Here is a 17125-nt window from a genome sequence, read left to right on the forward strand (position 1 = left end):
ATACTATTTAATGCTCACTATTTTCTTTTTCTTCTTAAACAAGATAGCAAATTTATGAGTTCTGTTCTAACAGCAAGAAAATTGCACGTTTGTTACATTTTCCAAAAAAGGAGGATTTTAAAAGATCTTCATGTTCTGAGAAATGAGTCCAATCCTGCCACATGTCCTTTTCTACCATTGCTATTCTCAGCCATCCATCATAAACCTATAGATGGAAATCAAACAGGCATTAGGAAGGAAAAGAAGAGTATACAATATATAACACTGGATTTGTTGAATGATTCATTTTAAAGAGGGAGTTGACATAGAATCATACAGTCATAGATTTAGAGCTAGAAGGTCTCTCTGAGCTCATGTCCAGTGGTGTCAAACTCAAATAGAAATGATGCTTGTGGCACAGTGGTAGAGCACTGGGCCTACGATCAGGAAGACCTGAGCTCAATCTGGACTCAGATACTTACTAGCTATGTGATTGTGGACAAGTCACTTATCCTCTGTCTACCTCAGTTTCCTCACCTATAAAATGGGGATAATAGTAACATCTGCACTGCTGTGAGGATCCAGTGAGATAATATTTGTAAAGCACTTAGTGTTATGATGATGGTACTGCTGCTATTGATCCCTGTAGCCACATACTGATTTAGAAAACTAGACATTAACAATATGTTGTATTTCATTTTTAATTTATTTTGTTGAACATTTTTCAATTATATTTTCATTTACTTTGTGCCTGTACTAAGGAATTTTGGCAGCTGGGAGTTTGATGCTTCTGATAAAGTTCAACCTCCACAATTTATAAGTGAAGGAACTAAGGCCCAATGATAGTAACTTGTTCCAGATTGCATAGATAGTGCTGTTTCAATGACATCTACGCAGGATGCTGTCTTCTCATTCTCCTTTGCCTCCTCCCACCACTGCCCTGAGTCAGCTCTGGCTGCATGGTCCTCACAGCAGTTGTAGATCTTAAACATTTGAAGATCTTACAACATGGTGGACATTAAAAACAAAGAAACTGAATTTGACCAACAAGATATGGAGAATGATGAAGAAGTGGAAGAAGAAACTGGTGAGGATGCAAATAGCAAAGCTTGTCAGCTAATTATTCAGATGATGCAGAATCCTCAAATTCTTGCAGCTCTTCAAGAAAGATTGAATAGTTTTGTGAGAACATCTACTGGATATATTGAAAGCTTTCCCAAAGCAATTAAGTGACATGTGAATGCCCTCAAAAATCTACAGGTGAAATGTGCTCAGATAAAAGCCAAGTTCTAGGAGGAAGTTCATTCTCTTGAAAGTATGATGTTACATTTTTTGTTGTTATTCACTCATTTTAGTCATGTCTGACACTTCATGACCTCATTTGGGGTTTTCTTGGCAAAGACAAAAAGAAACTGAGGCAAAAAGGGTTAAGTGACTTGGTCAGGGTCACACAGCAAAAAATGTCTAAGGCCAGATTTGAACTCAAGAAGATGAGTCTCCTTGACTTCAGGCCTGGCACTCTGTCTATTGTGTAATCTAGTTGTTCCTATGCTGTTATTTACCAGCTGCTTTTGATAAGAAAAGTAAAATTAGAGAAACAATGTGACTGATGATGAAGAGATTTCAGACAAGTGAAAGAGAAGGCTAAGCTTGAAGAGAAAGAAAAAAAAAGATGATAAAAAAGAAGACCCTAAAATAATTCTTGAATTTTGATTGTTTCTTTAAAAAAGTTGACTCATTCAGTGATATGGTTCAGGAACTTGATGAACCTGTTCTAAAGCTGTTGGTAGGTATTAAGTGAATTTCTTAGATACTGGTCAACACATCAGTTTTATGTTAGAATTTCACTTTGAACCCGTGAATATTTCACAAAAGAGGTGTTGATGAAGTATATATCACAAATAGTCAGAGCTAGATGATGCTGATACCTTTTGCTCTGATGGAACAGAAATTTTGAGTTGTACAGAGTGTGAGAGAGATTGAAAAAAAGGGGAAAATATTGTTTTGAAAACTATGAAGAAGAAACAGAAATGCAAGGGACTCTAGACAGTTTGAAATGTGCAACCCCCCCCCCACAGTTCTTAATGTTTCTTTCTTCAATTTATTTCCTCCTTCTGAAGTTCCTTAAAATAGAGACCTAGATGATGACATGCTGAAGACTTCAAAATTGGTCACTTTTTATTTGAGCATATTGTCCCAAGATCAGTATTATATTTCAGAGGAGGAGCTGTTAAGGATAATGATAATGGTGAAGGTGAAGAGGCTGATGACGAAGAAAGGAAGATGAATCTGATGAGGAAAGTGATTGAGAATATGACCCAAAGAAAGATTCAAACCAGCTGAGTGCAAGTAGCAGCTAGCAGTGTGTGCTGTGGCCTTTAGAATTGCTGCACTTTCCCAGCCTAAACCATACTTAGTAGTTATTTACAGTATTATGTTTTGTATTTTCTTGGTGGAATCAAGTAAACAAATTTTCACAAAAAAAGAAAAAAGTATTAATGTGTAAGAACCAATGTAAATACATGTTCATTCTACTTAGCATTTTAATAGTATAATTTTGAAGATTTATTTATAAGATTTTAGTTTTCAACATTCACTTTCATAAGCTTTTGAGTTTTCAGTTTTCTCCCTCTCGATCCTCTCATCCCTCCACAAGACAGCATGCAATCTAATACATGCTCTACATATACATTCATACAAAACATATTTTCACATTGGTCATGTTGTAAAGAAGTAATAGAATCAGTGACAGGAACCAGGAGAAAGAAGAAACAAAACAACAAAAGAATCTGCTCTGCTATTCACTTATGGTTTATGGGAAAGTTCATCCCATTTACATTCACAGTTATGATTACTATCTGCGTCTTTCTCTCCATCCTATTCCCCCTGTTTATGCTTTTCTCTCTCCTTTTGCTCTTTCCCTACTCCCTAGAGTTTTGCTTACAACTACCTTCTATCACGTCCTCACCTTTCTTTCCCTTTTCCCTTACTTCTTCCCTCCCTTTTACCTACCCCTCCCTTTTCTTTTTTCTTTCTCCTCCTACTTACTATAAGTTAAGTTAGATTTCTATACCTAACTGTAATAGGTCTTTGTGCCTCTTTATGTGATGTAATTTACCCTTTTCTGCCTCCTCCTTTCTTCTTCTCCCAGTACAATCCCTTTCTACCACTTAATTCAATTTTTTATCGTCATATAAAGGTCAATTTATATTCACAGCCTCTGTCTATTGTACACCCCTTTTAAATGTTGTAACAAAGATATGGTTCTCCAGAGTTACAAGTATCTTCCCTTGTAGAGATGTAAACAGTTTGTCCTTATTGAATAACATGTTTTTCTTTCTTTCCTGTTTACCTTTTCATGCCTCTCTTAAGTCTTATATTTGAAGATCAAATTTTCTGTTGAGCTTTGGTCTTTTCATCAGGGAAATTTGGAAGTCCCCTATTTCATTGAATGTCAATCTCCTCCTCTCAAAGATTATGCTCATTTTTTGCTAGGTAGTTGATCCTTGGTTGTAATCCAAACTCCTTTGCTTTATGGAATATCATATTCCCAAGTCCCCTTATCTTTTAATGTAGAGGCTGCAAGGTTCTGCCTAATTCTGATTGTGGTTCCACAATATTTAAATTGTTTCTTTCTGGCTGCTTGCAGTGTTTTCTCTTTGACCTGATAGTTTTGGAATTTGGCTACAATATTACTTGACATTTACAATTTCAGGAGGTGATTGGTGCATTTTTTTGATGACTATTTTACCCTCTAGTTCTAGGACTTCAGGGCAGTTTTCCTTGATGATTTCTTGAAAGATGCCATCTAGCATCTTTTTTTTTGTTGTTTCTCTTCATGACTTTCAGCTAGACCAATGATTTTAAAATTATCTCTCCTGGGTCGATTTTCCTGGTCTGTTGTTTTTTCCAATGAGATATTTTATGTTTTCTTCTATTTTTTTCATACTTTTGATTTTGTTTGACTGTTTCTTGTTGTCTCACAGAGTCATTAGCTTCCAATTTCCCAATTCTAATTTGTAATAAATTGTTTTCTTCAGTTAGAGTTTGTATCTCCTTTTCATTTGGCTCATTTTACATTTTAAGGAGTTCTCTTCAGTGAATTTTTATGCCTCCCTTTCCATTTGGTCAATTCTACTTTTTACAGGGTTTTTCCTAGGGTGATATTTTCCGGGTTTTAGAGGTCAATGAAGTAAATAAGGTCAATAAGGGAGAATGAGAGCAACTTATTTCTTACCCTACCATTTTGGTTCTTAATCCTAATAGGCTAATCACCAGCACAAGTGGTGGTTTTCCAAGCTAGAGTTGGTCCTGGTCCTGGTGCTTGCCTGCTTCACCACCCTGGGGGGCAGGATCTCCCTCTGCTTTGCTGAGGTTGGGTTTGTCATTGGCTTGCTGGGATTCCTCCCATCCTGCACAGCTCCCATTCCATCAGAGTGAGAGGGATCTTTCTTGTTAATCCCCCAAGCTTCACAGGCTACAAGACTGCTGTACCCCATGTTTATGTTGGATCAGCTGTTCCAGGGTTTTTCCTGGGGTGATATTTTCTGGGTTTTTAGAGGTTAATAAAGTCAATAAGGTGAATAAAGGAGAATGAGAGCAACTTATTTCTTACTCTACAATTTTGGCTCCCCAACATCTTAAACCTAATAGTCTAATTTCTGCTAGATATATAGCATGCAATGCATCCCCTATCACATGTCCATTGCTGCATAGTCTGATTCTTAGAAAGTCTTTTGTCATGCAGGTTTTAAACTACAGCTGCAAAAATTATCAAAGTTGTTCATTGACAGTAATATTGGTTTAGAAAAAGAAATCCTTCTGAAGAATTAACCAAAGTATTTTTTTTCAGCTAATGCAAGCAGACTTAAGCCCATTGTTGAACAGGCTTATGTCTGCTTGCATTAGCTGTGCCTTCATTATTTTGTTAGAGAAATGCAGCGACTTGTACCAACTAGGAGGCAATGCATTTTAAAATTTGACTTTTGAAGAGACTGGTATGCAGTTAAGAATTTCCAGTAAGACAACATTTAATGTTCATAATTGTCTTCTTGTTTATGGATTTTGTATTTTAATGTCACAGCAATCTACAAAGAAACTTTATCTTATTAAAATTATAGTTTACCAGTGGGATGTGAATAAAACCTAGTATTTTCACAAGTTAGCATCCTCTTATACTTGTATAACATTGTACGTTCAAACTGAAAGCGTCTTTCTTTTTCTTTGTGGTATTGTGACATACCTTCACAGAAAATTGTGAATAGCCATGGAAAATAAGCCCATTTCAAATTCTTTGTTGCAATTTTAAAATAAATTACTAAGAAGAATTTTAGTTCTCATAGGAGAATGTCTTATTTTTGACACATCTGAATATCTACCTTGATAGTTAAAAATAATGGACTTTGTTTGGGAGAAGAGAGCAGTTCTATATTTTAAAAAGCAGTCCTGTATTTAACAATGTGCTAGCATAAAAGAAACACTAGACAACATTTCAAATCATAAAAACTCTTTAAAGCTCATTATCATTAAGGGTATATTTATTATGGTCTTAGGGTTGAAGCTAGGGAGAGGATTCTATTCCAATTTGCATTACTTAACATGTGAATATATTATTTAATCTACCCATTTATTTAAATGGATAATGTTGGTTACTTATCTACCTCACAAGAGTGTTAAGATTTATTAAGTTACATTATATGAATATTGTTCTTGATAGTGAAAGGTGAGAAATTTTTTTAAAAAAAGGTTATACAAATAGTAAGCATCAGAAGTGAGATTTGAATCAGAAATACATTGCAAAGGTAGAGCATGAATCTGGGCCTTTTAACTTTATAGAAAATATTTTGTATTTTTTGTTTTGTTTTGTTTTTAATTGTACTATATTGCATTGCAAAATAATGTAATAGCATAAGCATTGAGTGCCTTAAAGTTCTTAATGCCATTACATCATTCCATCACTGGATCCTTACAATAAACCCACAAAGTAGGGAATGCAAGTATTCACATCTACATTTTAGAGAAGAATGAATCCAGACTCTCAAATGGTAAGACTTTTTCCCAGAGTCACAAATTTAACAAATGGCTGAGCCAAAGTCAGACAATAGGTCTTGACTCTAAATCCATTCCTTCTTTCTCTCCCCCCACCCATATCATACTGACTCCTCAGCTACCTTAAGCATACTTAAGTAGATCCATCTTCAAGCTGCATCTAGCTAAGGTATTTTTCTGCATTTCTATGTTGAGATATACCAGAGAATCCGTTACTTGAGTGTTATGTAAAACATTTTTAATCAATGATCTGCATGAAGGCAGATCAGGAATGCTTGTCATATTTTCAGATGGTGTACAGCTGACAACTGGTATTCAAACCAATCTTGACAGCTAAAATGGTGGCCTCAAGTTACCTGAAATTGAATTGCGATAAAGGCATTTGGATGGGAAAAAAATAAAATCAATTATACAAGTATAAGTTTTGAAAGAAATTGACTGATAGTAACTATTGTGGGAGGTGGTGTGGAAAGAAACAATTTGGGGAATTACTTGATGATACGTTCAGTATGAAGTAGTATTGCAGCATGGCGATCCAAAATGGGAAGGAAGGAAGGAAAGAAAGACAAAAGGAAGGAAGAAAGGAAAGAATGAAGGAAGGAAGGAAGTGAGGAAGGGAAAGAGGGAGAGAAGTAGAAAAAGGAGGAAAAAGAAAGGAAAAAAGTGAATCTGTGAAACAGACTAGAAAAGCAAGGATCAGATTTTTTTTTCAATTGCTTCATATTTAAAAACCCAAGAACATGAATTAGTTATTGAAAAACTCCTTATTCAACAAAAAGGAAGGAAAACTGTAAAACAATATGTTAAAAACAGAATAAGCCCACCGTTTTATGTCATTCACCACAGTAAGTTGCAAGCATAAACATGATTCAAATATAAAAGCTTATGTAATTTTTTTTAACTTGAGAAAATGGATGGAAATAGCTTTCCCAACTATAGCTGGGAAAGAATCCATAATTTTAAAAAAAGATCAAATTCACCGTTTCAATTAAATGAAAGTGAAAAAACTTTTGCATAAACAAAATCAATGCATCTAGGATAAGAAGTGACATGCAAGGTTGGGGGGGAGTTCTCTTTATCGAAGATCTCTAATGAAGTCTGAAACCTGATATAGGAAATTACCACAAATACATATGATCAATAACATTATCAACAGATAATTGGTGAATGGTGTTAAACCCTTCTCAAATTAAGAATTATAACCTGTAAACACTATCACTAAGAAGAGAAATTTAAGATCAAATGGTATTTCTTATCATACCCAACAAACTGTCAAAGTTAATACAAAATTGTGATTTTCACTTTTAGAAGGGCTGCAGGAAGAGAGGCACACTGATACATTTTTGATGAAGCTATAAATTGGTCATAGTTTAGTCAGTATTTTAAAATTATGTCTAAAAAGTGACTAGAATTTTTGTACTCTGTGACCCAAAGATCTCATTTCTAGACATATACACCAAGGCTGTCAAAAACTGAAAGAACAATGCCACGTATACCAATATGTTGGGAAAAGAACTTTTTGTGGCTAACAAAGTGGTTGCCCATCAACAGGGAAACTGTGGAACACAAATATAATGGAATATTTTGTTACATAAAAAACTGATGAATCTGAGAAATTCAAAGAACTGTGGAAAGACAAATTAAATGATGACAAGTAAAGTAATTAGAACTAGTGATTACAAAAAATATACATTTAAAAATGTATGCTAATTAAGCTGGATAGTGAAGAGGAAATGAAATATAAATACATGACCCACCTTTCATTGTTGAGGAGGTAGACTGAAGGTGTGAAATTTTGAAAATGATGTCATGTGTGCTTATGTGTGCTTCTTTTATTTGATAGATAGAGATAGAGATGATAGCTGGATTGATAGGTAGATAGATAAATAGATAGATAGATCAAAATTTGTCTTTAAGGTGTATATACCTAAGTGTTGTTGCAGGGATACTTTCAGAAATCAATGTCATATTTTTTTGAAAGTATGTAATAAAAATTCAAAAGATAAATTATAAGAAAGGACTTAAAAAAACCAACACTCATAGCAGTACATAAATACAATGATTTAATTCATAAAAGAGTTTACTCTTTGTACTGGATTGTTCAGACAGAGACTGGCCACCTGTCATGAATATCACAGACACCTTTGGTTACCATCTGTCTCCTTATTTTATGCTTATGATGTTAATAATCAAAACGTTGTCAAATTTTAGTATTGTTAAAATTTTAAAGGCATTTTTTTTTGCCAAGAAAACCCCACATTGGCTTATGAAAGGTTAGATGGGACTGAAACAACTCGACGACAACAACAACAACAACAACAACAAAACAATAAAAAGAACGCTTTGGAAGTCATCTAAGTATAGGGTGTGAGGTGTTGGTCTTAACCTAACTTTCCATAGACCATTCTCTTAACCACCAGACACTGAACTCCCAATGCTTAGGATCAAACTAACTTGATGTTTTGTAAATGACATCTAGGGCTTGTCCAAATTTGCTTTCATCAGGAATGTTTGAAAATCCTATATTCCATTAAAGTCCATTTCTCCTCCGTATGATTATATTCATATTTTTTTGATTGGTCATATTATTTGTTTTAGAATATTGCATTTTAAGGTCTACTCTTCTAAAGAGTGGCAGCTGCCACGTCTTGTGTGATCCTGTCACAATTTTGTTCTTAAACTCCTTTGTTCTTTTTGTTTGCTTGATCATTTTTAGTTTGATCAGGAGGTGCTAAACCTTGATTATGACATTCACAGGGACTTTCTTTAAAGGTTTATTTCAAGAGGTGGTTAGTAGAATATTATTTTTTATTTCATTTGCCCTCCCATTCTAATAGATCTTGGCAGTTTCTGTTAATGATTTTTTTTGAAACACAGTTTTAATTAGTCTAATAATTCTCAGATTCTCTCTCTTTTTTATAAACCTGTTTTCTCAGTCAGTTATTTTTGATAGTATCTAGTTTTCTTGAAAACTGTTGTTTTGCTGTCTATTTAGGAATTATAGTGTTGTCTGTAGTACATCTGTACTCTTCTAGTTCTAACGCACCACCATCTTCCCATAATTCTGGCCGATCTTTTTAATACCAATATTTTATCAATGCTATAGTATGATGTCAATTCATACTATAGTCTCTAAAGAAGTGAAAATGAGTCTCATTCAAAGGGATCATATACAGTAGAGATGTTCAGGCTATAATATATTACAGAAAGTGAACTACAGTAAAATATATCATCAAAGAAAAGTAGAAATGGAAAACAAGATGGGCTAATTGCTATGTTTACCACAGTGGTATCCTTGATAAGTTTCATGAGAAACCAATGAAGAGTCAAGAGAAACCAATGATGACTCCCTCCCAATATATTGAGTGTGCCCCATTTGCAAATTTGTGAGATGATAGAAATAAAAGTTTCACACCAAACAGGAGAGCATGTATGCACCACGATCTGAATTATCTGGGGGAATGCCAGCATCAAAAAGATCTAGGTCCCTCTTGGTATGAATAATCAATTATCTGAAGTGGTCGCATGTATTTAAATTTCAGATTTCCATGTCTCTCTCTGCCTTTTATTACCAAACCCTACTCTTCCCATACCATGCCAGTCCCTCAAACCATAAATTCTATCTCAGGCTATCACCTCTACACTAGTCATACTCTTCTTCTTTCTTTTCCTTTGGTGAACAAGTATAATTCTATACTATTTTCTTCTCTTGAGCCTTTTGTATTTTATCATATATTTGAATGCCAAGTCTCAGGCTTGAATTAATCCCACTATCCACTACCTTCACTTCTATGATACATACTACTGAATGAATTTAGAGAAAATTATACAACTTTTCCTGCCTGGCTCCACTACAAATTTATATTACATAATGATTATATTACATAATTATTATATTACTCAACTGGGCACTCATTGGTCCTGGGCAAGCCTTTTCTACCTCCCTAATTAAGCTGTCCCATTTACCATAGTGGCTTTTCTAAACCTTTTCATGCTTTCTCAAGTTTTCCATGGTTTCCATTCACATGCTTTCTCAGCTGACAATATTGTCACATATTTTACTGAAAAACTAGAGATATTCACTAAGAGCTCCCTCTTCGTACCTCCTCTCACACCATACAGATGCCTTCTACCACCATCTCCTCCTGTTTTCCTGTATCACATAATGAGGTGTTGCTTCTTTTTTGCCAAGGCCATGATTCTATGAAAGTGATTCTATTCCATTCCACTTCCTCCAACAAATTGCTCACTATATCATCTCCACTCTTTCTCTGATTTTTAATCTTTCCTTGGTGTATAAGGTATGTTTATGGAAGACTACTACCTCTTGTATGAGTGTTTCTGAGCCCTTTTCAGGGCTGCTTTCCACCTTTGGTGTCCATGTGATTAGAGGATATGTTGAGCCAACACAAGGCAACAGTAGAGCAGAAAAGGAGTGGGCAACTTTCTGAGATTTGGTGTACAGCACTGCATTTACTCTTCTGAGTCAGAACACTTGCAAACATCAAGACTGGTTTAGTGAAAATCACAGGGAAATTCAGAAGGAACTCCACAGGGTTTGCCAGAAGAATAGTGCATCTGTCTCTGAGAATACTCTCTATACTCTGTATTCTATACTATACTAAGAAAACCCCTATACTCTCAAACCTTCCACTCCCCTTTACTCTCAACCTAGATGACATTCTTGACCCCTATCTCTCACCTCCCATACCCAATCTGTTGCAAAAGTCTCCCTATTTGACTTTTGTAACATCCCTTAAATGCACTCCTTTCTCTCCTCTGATATTACCGCCATCCTGGTAGAGGCCCTATCATGTTTGGTTGTCTGTCACAAGAATTTCTCCACTCCAGTTCATCCTTCACTCATCCTCCAGAATATTTTTTTTTCTTAAAGCACAAGTTTGATCATGTTATTCTCCACCTACTCAATGAACTCCAGGAGTACACAATCACTCTAAAGATCAAATACAAAATCCTGTGTCTAGCATTCAAAACACTTCATAGTACATCCCATCCCCATTACCAACCTTCACATACATTACGCCCCCTGCACATAGTCTTTGTTTTGAGTAACACTCACCTCCTTGCCGTTCCTCAGCTAAGACACTCCAATTCCCACTCTGGGCATTTTCATTCTGTCCCCCAAGCCTGGTATGCTCTCTTCCTACTCATCTCTACCTATTGACTTTGACTTTCTTCAGGTCCTAATTTAAATCTCACCTTCAACAGGATGGTTTTCCCAATCTCCCTTAATTTTACGGCCTTCCCTGTATTAATTATTTCCTAATTATATAAATATGACATATATGCATATAGTATTATATACCTGTTTGAGTGTTGTCTCACTCATAATATTGTGAACTCCTGGAGTGCAAAATTTCAATTTTGTCATTCTTTATACAATCAGTGCTTAGCACAGTAGGCTAAATGGGCTTGAGACATAGTAGTCACTTAATAAATGATTACTGACTTGACTGACTGAATTTCTCTAAATTAGAAGACGCATAGTATGTAGAAGTAGGAAATGTCCACTCTCCTCTATTCCATTCAGACTACATCTAGAATATTACATCAAACTCAATGTCTGATTTTAAATTTTGGGAAGGACATTTATAAACTGGAAACCATCCAGAATGAGGCAAAGAAGAAGATTAAGGGATTTGACTTCCTATCACCTAGGTAGTGTCTGAAGGACATGAGGACAAAATAATAACAACTAGCAATTATATAATACTTTAAAACTTTCAAATTGTTTTATGAACATTTTCATATTTTATGCTCACAACAACACTGGGAAGTAGGTGCTATTATGATCTGATGAGGAAATTGAGGCTAGGAGAAATTAAGTGACTTGCCCAGAGTCACATAGCTAGTTAGTTTTTTAAGCTGAATTTGAACTTAGGTCTTCCAGACTCCATTTTCAATATTCTATCCATTTCTATACTTCATGCAGAAAAACAGATAGTTGACAAATTATTATTTTCTTCAAGTATTTAAAGGTTTAGCATGGGGAAGAGGTAGTAGGGTAGTTCAACTTGACATTAATAGGCAAATTAAGAGCAAAGGTAGAAGTGACAAAGAGGAAAACTCAAGATTCGTATAAGGAAAAACTCATTAATTCAAGCTATTTAAAAGTGGATTGTGCTGCCTCAAGAGGTCGTAGTTCATCTTCTTTAGAAGTCTTCATGCAAAAAAACTGGATGACTGATTTTCAGGTATATTGAAGAAGATATCTTTATTTATAAAAGGTTGAACATTTTTCTTCCAAATTTGAAATTATGTGATTCTAGATATGGTCTAATAAGGCCAGAATATGTCTGAATTATCACTGAATTAGAATGATCACTTCCTACCTTTCTGTCTCAGTTTAGGGGTTAAAAAAATGAAGTCCACAGAGGTTAAACAACTTGTAATGTTAATTTATTGTAGCAACATTAAGTCAGCTAAAATATTTAAATACTGAGAATTTTCATATTATAGCCATCAAATATATAATTGTGTTGTTCATTTAATAAAATTTAGATAGTAATATTGATAATAAGCAGCAATTATTATTCCCCATGATTATTCTTTAAAGCAAAGTCTATATAATTACTTAGGACTATGGAAAGAAAATCTACAGCTGAACACTACAGAAAGTTATTAGAATAGCATTAACTGCTCTGTAGTTTGCCTAAGGAGTTTAGGAAGCAACAAAGACACTACTAGTTTGTTGCACAGGAAATTATTGATTTCTTTATTCACATGAGAATCTGTGGGCTGGGACCATTTCCATTTGATTTAATTTTATTCTTGTTATCCCTCAAGTGTATTATCAACCTTCATGAAAATCATTCAAAAATCATTCTTTAGACGATAAGTGTTCTTATATTGTATTATCTGAATTGTTTCTTCAACCAACAGATTCTATAACAATATAACCATATATACTCCAAATAATTAGAAATGTAACTTTCTCCAGAAGATGACTAATTCTACAATTTTCCATTTGTGTCCAGGAAAATTTAAATTATTTTTGCCAAGTTTCACTAGGTAGAAAATACATGGTGAAAGTAGGATCTGAAATCAAGTTTCTTGATTCCAGATGCTTGGTTTAATCATAATAAATCCTGTCACAAAATTTGGTTATCTTTAATTCATTTTAGTGTAGCAGAAAGAGTGCAACATTGGTAGTCAAAGGACTTCAGTTCTAATTACAATTTGTCTAGGATTAATAATAACATTGTGATCTTGGTTAACCCCTTCACATTCAGATTACTTTCAAACTATAAAGTGTGTTATTAGCACTTACATTTTGATCTAGAGTTTCAGTTAATTACTTCTGATATTTTGTGAGTGATCTCTTACAATTAAAAGGATGGTATATTTAGAGTTGGAAGGTTCTCAGTGATTATTTAACCCAACTTTCTGATTTTATACCTGCAGAAACAATATCCCAGGGAGGTTAAAAGACTTGTCCAAGGTGGCACAGGTAGGTGATAAATGGAAAAGCTGGGATCTAATACCTAGGTTTTCTAACTCTAGATTGAGGGCTAGTTTAATTTTAATAAATGAAGAGATTCTAGGGGCAGAGACAAGATGGAAAATAAAGAAAGTACTTATCTGGGCCAACTCAAAATTACTTTCCAAACAACTTTAAAATAATGCCTCAAATTGAATTGAAGAATAACCGAGCCAATTAAAAATCAGAGTAAGGCATTCTTCTGACCCAAGACAACTTAGGAGGTTAGAAAGGGAGATCTGTGACACAAGAACCCATGTGGATGAAACACCAGTGGTGGGACTAGGGGTTGGAAATAGAAGTGGCAGCAGGTTTTGGAGTTCTCAAGCAAAAGATGGTAAAGGGACCTGGTAATTGGTCAGAAAGAGGCTTCAGGGGTCCCCTTTGCTATCACTGGATGCAGGACCAGATACTGTTTGGCAATTACATTGCCTCTCCCCACTTCAAAGGCAGAGAAAAGCATTGGGAGTATGATGTTTGGTCTCAGGGGATCAGAGACCCTGAGGAGTAGTATCAAATATAATCCCAAGGGATGAGGGTGGCCCTCCTTAGGTAATAACCAGAGTACATACAAGAGAACAGTGACCACACCTTTCCCAGTTCATACCACCTTAAAAGAACTGAAAAATTCCAAACTCCCATATCTAGCTCTGAAAACAGCAATGTGAAAAAAACAGAAGATTGAGAAAGTTCCAAATCAAGAAATATGGTGGAAAAATGAGCAAATAACAACAAAAAGAACTTGACTATAAAAATCTAATATGGTGACAGGGAAGAACTCAGAAGAAAACAATGAAGTCAAAATAGTTATAAGCAAAACATCAAAGAAAAATGTTGGTCACAAGCCCAACAAGTATTCTTAGAAGAGATTAAAAACAATTTTCAAAACCAAAGTGATAGAGAAAATTAGGCAAAGAAATGAAAGCAAAGGAAAAAAAATATATGAAAAGAAAATTAATAGGTTGGTAAAAGAGGCATAAAAATATTGAAGGAAATGTTTTAAAAGACAGGATTGGTAAAATGGAAAAAAAGGGAACAAAGATTCATAGATAAAAACAACTCCATAGAAAGCAGAATTGATCAAATGAAAAAGAGAGATACAAAATGTCACTAAATGAAATAATTCTTGAGTTCCGCTTCTGGGAGCCAAGATGGGCAAGTAAAAAGGTAGTTGCTCTCACCCTCCCCTATCAACCTCTGAAAACCCAGAAAATATCACCCCAGAAAAAACAACAACAACAACAACCCTGGAACAGTAAAACTAGAAGAAATACTGGGAACAGCAGTGTAGCAGACCAGCAAACAGGTCTCCCAGTGCCTCAGCATAAATAAGGGAAGCAACACTACAAAAGGCCCCAGGTGGATAAGCACCCTGCAGCACTCATCTATAAGGAGATGAAGAAGGCAGCCTAGAGTCTTCCTAAGCCTTACTGCTTCCAACCCAACACCACGTAAAGTGTTGGAGCCCTACTCCTCCAACTGTCAACCAGGCCTGAAGCCCAGGTGGTAGAGCAGGCAAACACCAACACCTGGACCTCCAAGTGCCTCAGTGAAGGCAGGGGAACTGGTGGAAAGCAGCCTTGGCACTCTACAACAAAGGAATCTCCCAGTGCATTAGCAGAAATAAGGGAGATAACACAGCAGGGGGCCCCAGGAAGATAAACACCCTGAAGCACCCATCTAAAAGAAGCTGAAGAAAGCTAAAGGAAGGAAAAGCAGGCAACCTAGAATTGCCTGAAAGTTCCAGCCTTGCTGATTCCAGCCCAGCAAGACGTAAGCTGCCAAAACCCTACAACCTCCAATTGCCAACATAAGAGGCCCCAGCACACAAAGCCAGTGACCAAGATCTAGGTTCCCAACACAAGAAGCTTGGGTCAGTGCCCTCTGTTCCCCAGCAGCAGAGCTCAATCTCTTTAAAGGCCAGGGACTAAGTAAACTATGAGTAAAAAATATATATATATATACCATAGACTTATATTATGAGAAAAGTGAAGATCAAGACAGAAATTCTTAAGAGGATGACATTGTCAATAAACCCACATCTGCAACATCAAAAGGGAATATGAACTGGTCTGAAGCCTCAAAACCTTCTTAGAAGAGCTCAAGAAGGATTTTAAAAGTCTAATGAGAGAGGTAGAAGAGTCCTTAAAAAGTGCAATTGGCCAGTTGGAAAAAAGGTACGCTGAAGAAAACAAGTCCCTTAAAAATAAAATTGGCCAATTGAAGAAGCAAGTACAAAAACTAACAGAAGAAAACAATCTATTAATAACTAGAACTGGATAAATGGAAACCAATGACTCTATGAGAGAGCAAGAATCAGTGAAACAGAAACAAAAAAATGAAAAAACTAAATTAAAAAAAATACCTCAATGGTAAAACAACCGACCTGGAAAATCAATTCAGGAAGGAGAATTTAAAAATCATTGGACTATATGAAAATCATGATGAAAAAAGAGCCTGGACAGTATCTTTCAGGAAATCATAAAGGAAAACTGCCCTGATGTCCTAGAATCAGAAGGTAAAATAACCATAGAAAGAATACACCACTCATCACCTGAAAGAGATCTTAAATTAACAACGCCAAGGAAAATACTAGCAAAATTCCAAAATTACCCGATGAAAGAGAAGGTGCTGCAAGCAGACAGAAAGAAACAATTTAAATATTATGGAACCACAGCCAGGATTACACAGGACCATGCAGCTTCTACATTAAAAGACCTCAGGGTGTGGAACATGATATTCCATGAGGCAAAGGAGCTTGTATTGCAGCCAAGGATTAACTACCCTGCAAAAATGAGCATCATTTTTCAAGGAGGAGATGGATATTCAATGAAATAGAGGACTTCCAAACCTTCCTGATAAAAAGACCAGAGCTCAACAAAAAATTTGATCTTCAAGTACAAGATTCAAGAAAGACATAAAAAGGTAAATGGGACAGAAAGATACAAAATGTTGTTAATAAGGGCGGACTGTTTACATTCCTACAAGGGAAGATGACATTTGCAACTCTTGAGAACTGTACTGTTATTACACCATGTTAAAGGAGTATACATAAAGGGGGTGGATATTAGTTGACTTTGATGTAATGATAAAAAAAAAAAATCTAATCAAGTGGGTTAAATGGATCCAAGTAAGTGGATTTGTCTGATCTTAGAAAATGTACTGAGAAAAGACGAGGCAGACAAGAGTAAATTACATTACAGGAAAAGACAGAAAATCCTATTATAGCAGAGGGAAAGAAGAGAGGGGGTGAGCATTGTTTGAACCTTACTCTCATCAGATTTGGCTCAAGAAGGGAATAACATAATCAGTTAGTATAGAAATCTAACTTGTCCTATAGGCAGTAGGAGGGAAAAGGGAAAAGAAAAGGGAGGGGGGATAGAAGGGAGGGAAGAAGCAGTAAGGGCAAAAGGGCAAGAAAAGGGAAAGGGATAATAGAAGGGAAGAGAGACTGAAGGAGATTGTAGTCAAAAGCAAAACACTAGGGGGGGGAAGGAGAAAGGAGAAATAAAAGCATAAACAAGGGGAACAAAGGATGGAGAAAAAGACACAGATAGTAATCATAACTGTGAAAGTTGAATTGCTATCTTTTTTTAT

The 17125-nt window shown here is 35.5% G+C and overlaps 1 protein-coding gene and 1 pseudogene across 1 annotated transcript in view; one reads left to right on the forward strand and one right to left on the reverse strand.

The window, feature by feature from the left end:
- Positions 1–17125, reverse strand: part of SNTG1 (syntrophin gamma 1) — a 489887-nt gene that overhangs the window by 188147 nt on the left and 284615 nt on the right.
- Positions 988–2339, forward strand: LOC110212501 (nucleosome assembly protein 1-like 1 pseudogene; annotated as a pseudogene).

Source organism: Phascolarctos cinereus, unplaced genomic scaffold (genome assembly GCF_003287225.1).
Source record: "Phascolarctos cinereus isolate Bilbo 61053 unplaced genomic scaffold, phaCin_HiC Scaffold_4;HRSCAF=312, whole genome shotgun sequence".
Classification (NCBI taxonomy): domain Eukaryota; kingdom Metazoa; phylum Chordata; class Mammalia; order Diprotodontia; family Phascolarctidae; genus Phascolarctos; species Phascolarctos cinereus.